We start from the raw sequence: 9,104 nt of genomic DNA, 5'->3' as shown, positions 1-9,104 counted from the left end.
TAGTGCAGTAAAAATAACTGTATTAACTCAAGTTTAGTGCACTTCAGAAGTGTAAAACTAGAAGTCGCTGTTTGATCAATATTGCCTGTTAATGCAGAGGAGGTGCAACGTTAAAATATTTATATTTGCTAGTTGCAGAAAAAAAAAAAGTGTAATACTGTAGAGGTACAAGAGATGTTCATGTTTGTTCAGCCGATTTCAGCAGTCATTTACTGATACTTTCTGTTCTTCATTGTTGGACTACAGTACTAAAGACTGAAACTTGGATCAAAATCATTTCAGATATTGACTGCCTTTTGCTTTTATCGCATTTTTTGGCTTGTTTTTTGCTCCTGCTTGAGGTTTTTGAACACCAGAAGCGCAGACTGAACTATAGACGGATGATTTAGTTCAAGGCAGATGCATGTCATGCCATTTTGCATTAACAGGTATGAAGTTTAGAGTATGTGGCATTTGTAAAGGGATTTACGGTGGCAAAGTTAAAGTCTGACAGCGACCAGAATTTATACATTCTTATTATAATTTTTTTAAAATATTTTACAGTTTTATTTTTCCACTTAATTACTAAGTGATAATGCCTTATTAATATGCTTGTTTGAAGCATTGTGTTTAAATGAAGGAATGATCTTTGTGGGTTTTTTTTTTGTTGTTTTTTTTTTTTTTATCTTGCCTATTTTTTGTTGCAAAATTTTACAATTAATTTTTTTACGCAGCTAAAACTGCTGGCACACGATAACAAAGGGTTGTAATGGCCGGTGTTGCTGCCAACAGTCTGGGGTATTCCTCCGAAGTGAGCATGTTGTCTGGGTCATGCAACCCAGAAACTGTCCAATTACCTTGAGCAATTGGCATTAAAAATACCAAATAAATGTGATGCTTCCTCCAGAGGCTAAACTGCAAAATATTACAATATATAAGAACAAGTGCATTTATAGTGATTATATTGTGCACCATCTAGAAGTATAAATCTAAAGTACATTCTGGATAGGAAAAATGTCATTAAAACATTTCAGTGGAGCAACAGCACACCTTGGAGGACGACCAGCAGATTACCATTGAAACCATCTTGTGTTCCTCTTTACCAAATTGGGAAACGAGGTTTATCCTGAAACTTTTGAACCATGTATATAGGTTTATACAGTAAAGCTATTCAACCCTAATCATTCAAATCAGACCATATATACGCCTGATTTGATATCTGCTTTGAGTTTCTTTGATAGAAAACCTAATGTGTATTTTTTCAATAAAGTTGTTATTCTGTGCTCCACTTTTGGAGCTTAACCTTAAAATGTGTTGTAAATAGTGTTTAAAATTAGGGAATGTTTGCAATATATTGTAGTCGCTCAGAGGATTCCTCCGTCTTTTGAACCTGTACTATGACCCAGTGTGGTGCTCATGTGTCTCATGGTGGCTCTGGTGGTAAGGCTGGAGTCTTGAGAGACGCTTACAGGAAAGTTCTTGATTTTAAAAAAATACTTCATGACTGTTTGCTGTAGCTACAGTTTGCATTTACAGAATAAGGTAAATCTGCATTAATGAATCCAGATTGCACTGTACTCCTTCCAGGAAGATTAGATGTTTTTGTTTTAGGAAGGTCACAATCCTTTAACTGCTGAAGATACACTAGGTAAAAAACACTCTCTCGCTATCCTTAACCACTTATCCAAAACTGAGATTCTGATCTAACAACTCCGCTCAGCAAAGCCTCTCAATTCAAATTGGCTCGCTACTGTTAACACCCACGGCGTCTGCAAAAAGCCTTGGAGTTTGGATTGACGACAAACTGAGTTTGAACCATCATGTTGCTGCGATCTCCATATCCTGCAGGTTCACGCTCTACAACATTTGCAAGATTCGGCCTTTTATTTCACAACAGGCTACGCAGCTCCTCGTCCAGGCAATGGTCATCTCCAAACTCGACTATTGTAACTCTCTCCTGGCTGGAGCCTCTGCAGTCACCATAAAACCACTCCAGATGGTCCAAAATGTGGCAACCAGCCGAAACACACCCATGTCCCGCCTCTTCTCACCTCTCTCCACCGGCTCCCGGTAGCTGCTCGCATTGAGTTCAAATCCTTGATGCTGCCTACAGGGCTGTAAATGGAACTGCACCCTCCTACATCAATACAGTACTAGCTAGCTACACTCCTGCACGCCCTCTCAGATCAGCAAATGAAATGAGATGAAAATTCCCTCTTCACGGGGTGACCGATTCCAATCAACTCTGTCTAGCCGAGACTACCACCACCTTTAAGAAGCAGTTGAAAACCCACCTGTTTAAAAAGTATTTCAAACGAGTCGTAAAAAATCATAATAATTACATGCAGACACACTCAAAAAGCACATAATTCCCCAGCATGTTCTATTCTTGACAAGTTAGGGCTTATCAGGGCTCTTAGTTTTTTAACTCAAAATCTATGGAATCCGAATGAGAATTGCTGGTGTCTTCCTCTTGTAAGTCGCTTTGGATAATAGTGTCTGCCAAGTAAAGTGCGGTGAAGTGAAGTAACCACTTAGTCCTGTTACTAAGGGTCTCTGTGGCTGCCGGACCCCATCTCGGTACACTGGGTGCAGGACATACACACACCGTTCACTCACACCTATGGACATTTCAGTCACCAAATTGTCTAGTGATAAAGTGCAAACTCCGAACACACAAGGTCCAAGCTTGGAGGTGTGAGGCCGCATTGCTGACCTCCACGCCAGCGTCGCCACAAGCGAATAAATATAAATAAAGTTAAAAAGTGTTCCATTAAAGCAACAAAAACTGTTTCTATACATTTCTGTGGATTTAATAACACGTTTTTGTATGATTGCGTGGTTTAGATACGAATAGAACTTTAGGTTCAGCATCAAGCTACACTGTCATCATGCATGTCACAAATCAATCGATTCTCCATGGGACAACAATCCAGCGCAGTGTACAGTTGGATGATGTTCTGATCAATAGGAGATCAATAGGCAGCCTCATGGTAACTAAAGGTGTTACAGCATAAAACCTGATGAAATGGGAGGGGAGGGCAGTGCGGCCCTGACTGAAGATTTGAAGCAGCTCGGCTGAAGTGAGGCGATCTCCTCCTTGGCCCTGATGAGCGTAATCACCGAAGACCAGCGTGAGTGCCCTGGTGACCCCCACAGTGCCGATGGCAAAGTTCGCAGCTGAGACCCCCCGAGGGCTGCCAGTGGGTAATGCGATGTGACGTACACATGCTGAATCACAGTGGATGAGCACCTGACACTTGACTTCACCGATCAGTTTGAGTGCGGGCATCTTCTCTGATGCAGTTCTGTGGATCGTGATTGACTGTTCATGTAATGGTCTTCACAGAAGGGAGAAGATAAATGCTTTTTGCAGTTTTCCCCAGCTTAAGAGAACCTGTGGAAGCTGCCTGCCGTTGGCAAGCAGAAGATTCTTTCCAGAATCTCAAACAAGATAACTGAGATCATCTCAAACAAGTTAGTTTGCATGCGGACACAATGAAAATTCACTGGAAAACTGACTAATTTGCACTCATTATGCTCTATTTGAACTGCCCTGGTCAGGAATTTCAGTGATTTGGCTCACTGTACAAAATGCACGTTGGTTGAAGAGTAATTAAAAGTAATTCAATATCAGCATTTAAAAACTAATACTGTTTAATATCTGCCAGCAATGGCTTTTAAAAACTATCACTGAAGCACCGTAGTCTCCCATGATCTTTCTCGTTATTTGACTATATTCACTTGTACATCAGAAAACGAATCTAATCAAAGTAAACAACTTAAAGCTGGATTCACATTCGCCGTGACCCATGACTTTATGTAAAGGTGCATGTATCAGGTTCTATAAGAGAGTAAAACAGTTGGGGTCTTACGTTTCTGAAGATAACCAGTGTATTTTTGACTATATTATTTAAAACACAACTCTAATCAACGTCTTTTCCCTGAATGAAACAGACATGTTTCCCTGTTTCATTTTAAAATGATTTTGAGGTATCAGGGAGTGAAGAGCAAGCTGAAACAGGAACAACTGCAATACAGTGTCTCGCTGAAGAGATGCTGGAGTATCTCCTGCGTGTCAGTAGGTCCCATGTTGCCCTCAGATATGTAGAACAACTACAGTAACGTAAAGATAAACATCAATGTGTACATCCAGGCACGCACCCATTCATATTTCTGGCAAAATCTCCCATCCAAGATGATGTACCTCACCAGGGTCTTTCAAAGTCTCTCTTCTGTTATACACTACTAGTACAGACCTGGGAGGGCATTGGGGGAAATGTGGGGTTCCACTAATATAATATCTTCTTTATTATCAGCCTGAAATAGTTTGGACAGCTTTCCCTCGTCAAATCCCTGAACCGCCACTGAGGTGCCACTGCCCCACACACTGCTCCCCGGTCCCCTTTCATGGCTGCCCACTGCTCACCAAGGGTGATGGTTAAATACAGAGGACACATTTCATTGTGCCACAGTGTGCTGTGCTGCAGTGTTTCACAATGATAAAAAAAAACACATCGTCCCGGCTTTCCTGACAGACCGCACCCCCCCCCCCCCCCCCCCCACCCCTCCAGATCTCATGCCTCATTTCATCTGTAATCCTGTGTCCCTTGTCCTATTTCCAAGTCCATGTTATGCTGGTTCATGTGTTCCAGGATGCACAGGGTCTGTCTGCTGTCCACCGTCCTGATTATCGGTCCTCATGGGTCAGTACTTGACCCTGTGCCGCTGGAAGTGACTCAGACATCGGTAAAGGTCCATCAGGAACGGTGAAAAATGACCTTCTAGGGCTGATTTCTGATAAGACCTCCATCAGCAGCATTCTTCCCGCTTTTTAAAATAAATAAGTAATTTACTATGAAAGGTTGTAATCTGCAAAATTTTGTCAAAAATGTGTCACTTTCCAAAACTGTCTACCTTCATGTCTGCTGGAGCTCATCCCGGGTCAGGAATTCACCCAGGGTGTGGCACACACACCCACACACACACACACACACACACACACACACACACACACACACACACCACATTCACTCATAAACTCACACCTACTGACACATTATATACATGCCAAGCTGCAACAACGCGGGCTGAGCATGCAAACTTGGCGTTGTGAGACCATGTCACTGACCACGGCACCACCATGCATCCCTCAACTAATACAGGAATGTTTGTTTCTGTTGTTCATAATTACAGTCATGAAACGTGAATTATGATGTTTAGTCCTAGCACTAATTACCCAACACAAATCATCTACAGAAACCGAACGTATTCAATTAACAAATACATCATTCTATTAAACACGTCATTCCTGCTCGTCTCCACACTTGTCTCTGATACAGATTTAAGTATGCATTATATACATATTGAATAATTGCCTACAGCTGGGCGATTATAGGATTGCAATTAGTGATCCTGATGAAATGGATTTTGATTACAGTGATTAGGTTTGTGCAGATTTACTTGATCACACGTTGCAGAAACACCTGGCAACCAGAGTCTAACTTTTCCTGCACCATTTCAGTGGTGACTGCTCTCACTGACACTGATGTGTCACTGATGGCTGCCGCGTGGGGAGCGTTGCAGTGGCAACCAATCATCACTGACTGGCAACCGCTCCACCCTAGAAACGTTTTCTTTTTTTTTTTAACTTCATTAACTTTTTAATTTCCCCCAATTCAGCTTGGCATCACATGACTTATCTCTACTGAGGCCTCCGCCGCATTAAGTATGAGGTGCCGAGGAAGGTAAAGTAAAGGAAAAAGCAGAATAACAAAAGAAAATTATGTCATTGCTGACGAAAAAAGTTCCACAATGGTTGTGTTGCGATGGTTTGGTTATGGCCACTATGGTTTAAATTGAACAGAAAAGGCATATTTTGCTTAAATGAGTAAACTTTTCTATAATGTTTCACTGCTTCTAAAAATGTGAAGGATGGCAAAAATGTGAATAAGCATGAGTGCTTTATATGTTAATACAGCTCTGGTTATCTCTGGGGTCTTTGGATTTCCATACAAAAGCTCTGAAATTAGCAGTATAAAAATCCACCAATATTGTGATAAATATTTTAGCCATATCACCCAGCCCCAACTATTGCAAACTTTATTATTGCAATGATTAATTCAAAATTAATTCATTGCAAAATGTGTAATTGCATTTTTAAAATCATTTGATAGGCCTAACACAGTCAGGTCCATACATTTTGGGACATAGACATGTTTCAAATCTTTTTGGCTCTATACACCAAGGTATTTGAAATTAAAGATGTGCTTTAACTGCAGACATTCAGCTTTAATCGGAAAGATTTTACATCCAAAAAAAGTGAAAGTTTGATTTATGATTGTTAATTACATTTGGTCTCTTAAAAAGTGTGAAGCACTTATAGAAATTGTTGTAATTCCAACACTGTTCACCTATGTTAAATGTAAATGACCTCAAATTAAAGATGAAAGTCTGCAGTTTTCAGATTGGTAACAATCTGTTGATGGATGAGGTGAAGGATTATAGTGTGTGTGTGTGTGTGTGTGTGTGTGTCTACTGGCCCATTTATTGCAGCCCTGGATGTTGCATTTAGTTATTCGTCTTCCGGTTTTAGAGCTCTTTGTGTTTTTTGGATATGGGGCCATGAACTTGAAATATTACAGGTCTGGTTTTTCCGCACTGATAGATGTGAGATACTTTGCTGATCAATTGATGCACAGCAGCACTAATCTCTCTGTGTGAACCTACATCCCATTGGCTCACTGACCCCGTTCTATGCTGGATAAACCACTACTGTTGCACACAGAGGAAGCCAGACAGTGTTAAATCACTCCTTACGAAAGCACCTCTCACCTTCTCACTGACAATGTGCTTCGTACCTGTAACCTACTTTTAGTTTCAAGATTCAAGATCGTTTTATAGTCAGTACAACAGTATACACAGTATACCGTGTATTGAAATAATGTTTCACATAGACCCCCCCCATAGTGCAATCATAAAAGAAAAAATATATATGTATATACACACTAAACTAAACTATACTGACTAAAACTAAAGCTTAAAAACTGTACAGGTTATCTCTATAGGAGAAAAGTAGAACTTTTCTGTACAATGAACAGGTCAAACAGGACATAACTGGACAGCCTCACGTAGGATGCTCGTGAATAGAAATGTTGGATATTTCAAACAGGACACACAAGACAAGACAAACATGTACAAAAAGAGCAGAGATGTGCAAAATGAGTTGAGATGCATAAGGCTGGAAGTGTATTGTTGTTGAGTTTATCAGTTTTTTGGTGATGGAAGTGCATTGAGAGCTCTGACTGCTTGTGGGATGAAGCTCTTGCCGTGTACAGTTCTGATGCTGTGGAACCGTCTGCCAGACAGAGAACAGGGCATGTGAGGTGTGGTGAGAGTCCTTCGTTATGTTCCCGAGCTTGACTGATGAGGTGTTTCCCGTAGAGTTGGGAGATGGTGGAAGTGGAACCCCGATGATGCGCTCTGCTATCTTCACTATCCGCTGCAGGGCCTTCTGCTCAGCGACAGTGCAGTTCCCGTACCAGACAGTGATGTAGCAGCAGAGAACATCTCAATGGTCCTCCGGTAGAACGATGTGAGGATGGGAGGAGGGAGGTTGGCCTTCTTCATCTTTCTGAGGAAGTGCAGACGTTGCTGGGTTTTCTTGGTGGTGGAGGTGGTGTTGAGGCTCCAGGAGAGGTCGTTTGGCATGTGCACACCAAGGAACTTCACACTGCTGACGATCTAAACAGCAGATCCATCGATGTGCAGAGGGGTGGGGACAGTCGGTTTCTTCCCGAAGTTGACAATCATCTCTTTGCTTTTGGTGACATTGAAAGTCAGGTTGTTGCTCCGGCACCAACCCACCAGATGTTTTATCTCCTCTCTGTAGGCACTCATCGTTGTTGGTGATGAGCCCCACAACTGTTGAGTCATCTGCGAACTTGATGATGGGGTTCATGCTGTACTGTGCAGCACAGTCGTGTGTCAGCAGAGTGAACAGCAGTGGGCTGAGCAGCATCCCTGTGGGGAACCTGTGCTCAGTCTGAGGACCTTGGAGGTGTTATTTCCTATAGACACAGACTGGGGCCTGTCTGTTAGGAAGTCCAAGATCCAGCTGCAGAGTGGAGAGCTTATTTCCAGAACCAGCTTCTCAAAGCACTTTGTAATGGTATGTGTGAGTTCTATGGGCCGGTAGTCAGTGAGGCAGGACCCAGTTGACTTCTTTGGCACTGGGATGATCTTGGTGGTTTTGAGGCAGGTAGGTACCACGGCTGAACTCTGTGTAGATGTCTGCAAGCTGGCCAGAACACTCCCGTTGCACCCAACCAGGAACGTTGTCTGGTCCTGCTGCTTGCCGCGGGTTGACTCTGAGGTGGGTCATCCTGACGTCTCCCGTGGAAAGACAGAGGACCTGGTCATTGGGAGAGGGAGTCTTTTTCCTCGGTGGTTGCTGCTGCCAATTGGCCAAAAATTACAAACAAAAACTAATAGAGGATTCTGGATGTAAAATGCATTCAGGGATGGAGCTCTGTGTGTATTACCCCACATTGGAAAACCCACAGCAGGAGCCTCGCTGCCTGTAACATTCATTATAATCGCAGGAGACACAGACTTTTCAGGGCAGCAGGCATTTAGTCATTAGGTCAAGTCTGCAGGTTCACCATATTAGGCTGCACTGTGCCAAAAAGAGGGACTCGGAAGACTCTAGTTCTCCTGGAACCAACACAGAAAACCATTTTTGGCCCTTTGCTCTGAACAGGCAGCGAGACCTTTGGAGCTTTTAACATGCATTTCTGCAATCAGTGGCATCTTTAGGAAAGGCCTCGTGAATGCATGATTATTCTCAGCTAATTAGTCAACTCATAGTCTTTTGAATACATTTTACATTTTTGCCTTCTGCACCACCACTTTTTCTGTGCAGCTGGAACAGACAAACTACACAACATAAATTCCGGAAAAAATCGGATGTCCTTTAAATAAAAAAAAAAAAAAAAGAACACTAAAAGACTTTGAAATCACTTGAACCAATATTTATTTTCATAACAGAACATAGATGATATATGTTAAAACTGAGAGATTTCACATTTTTTCCACAAAAAAAATCTCATTTCAAATTTGGTTTC

This window comes from Denticeps clupeoides, chromosome 8, assembly GCF_900700375.1.
Source record: "Denticeps clupeoides chromosome 8, fDenClu1.1, whole genome shotgun sequence".
Classification (NCBI taxonomy): domain Eukaryota; kingdom Metazoa; phylum Chordata; class Actinopteri; order Clupeiformes; family Denticipitidae; genus Denticeps; species Denticeps clupeoides.
Note: the sequence above shows the minus strand (reverse complement) of the source record.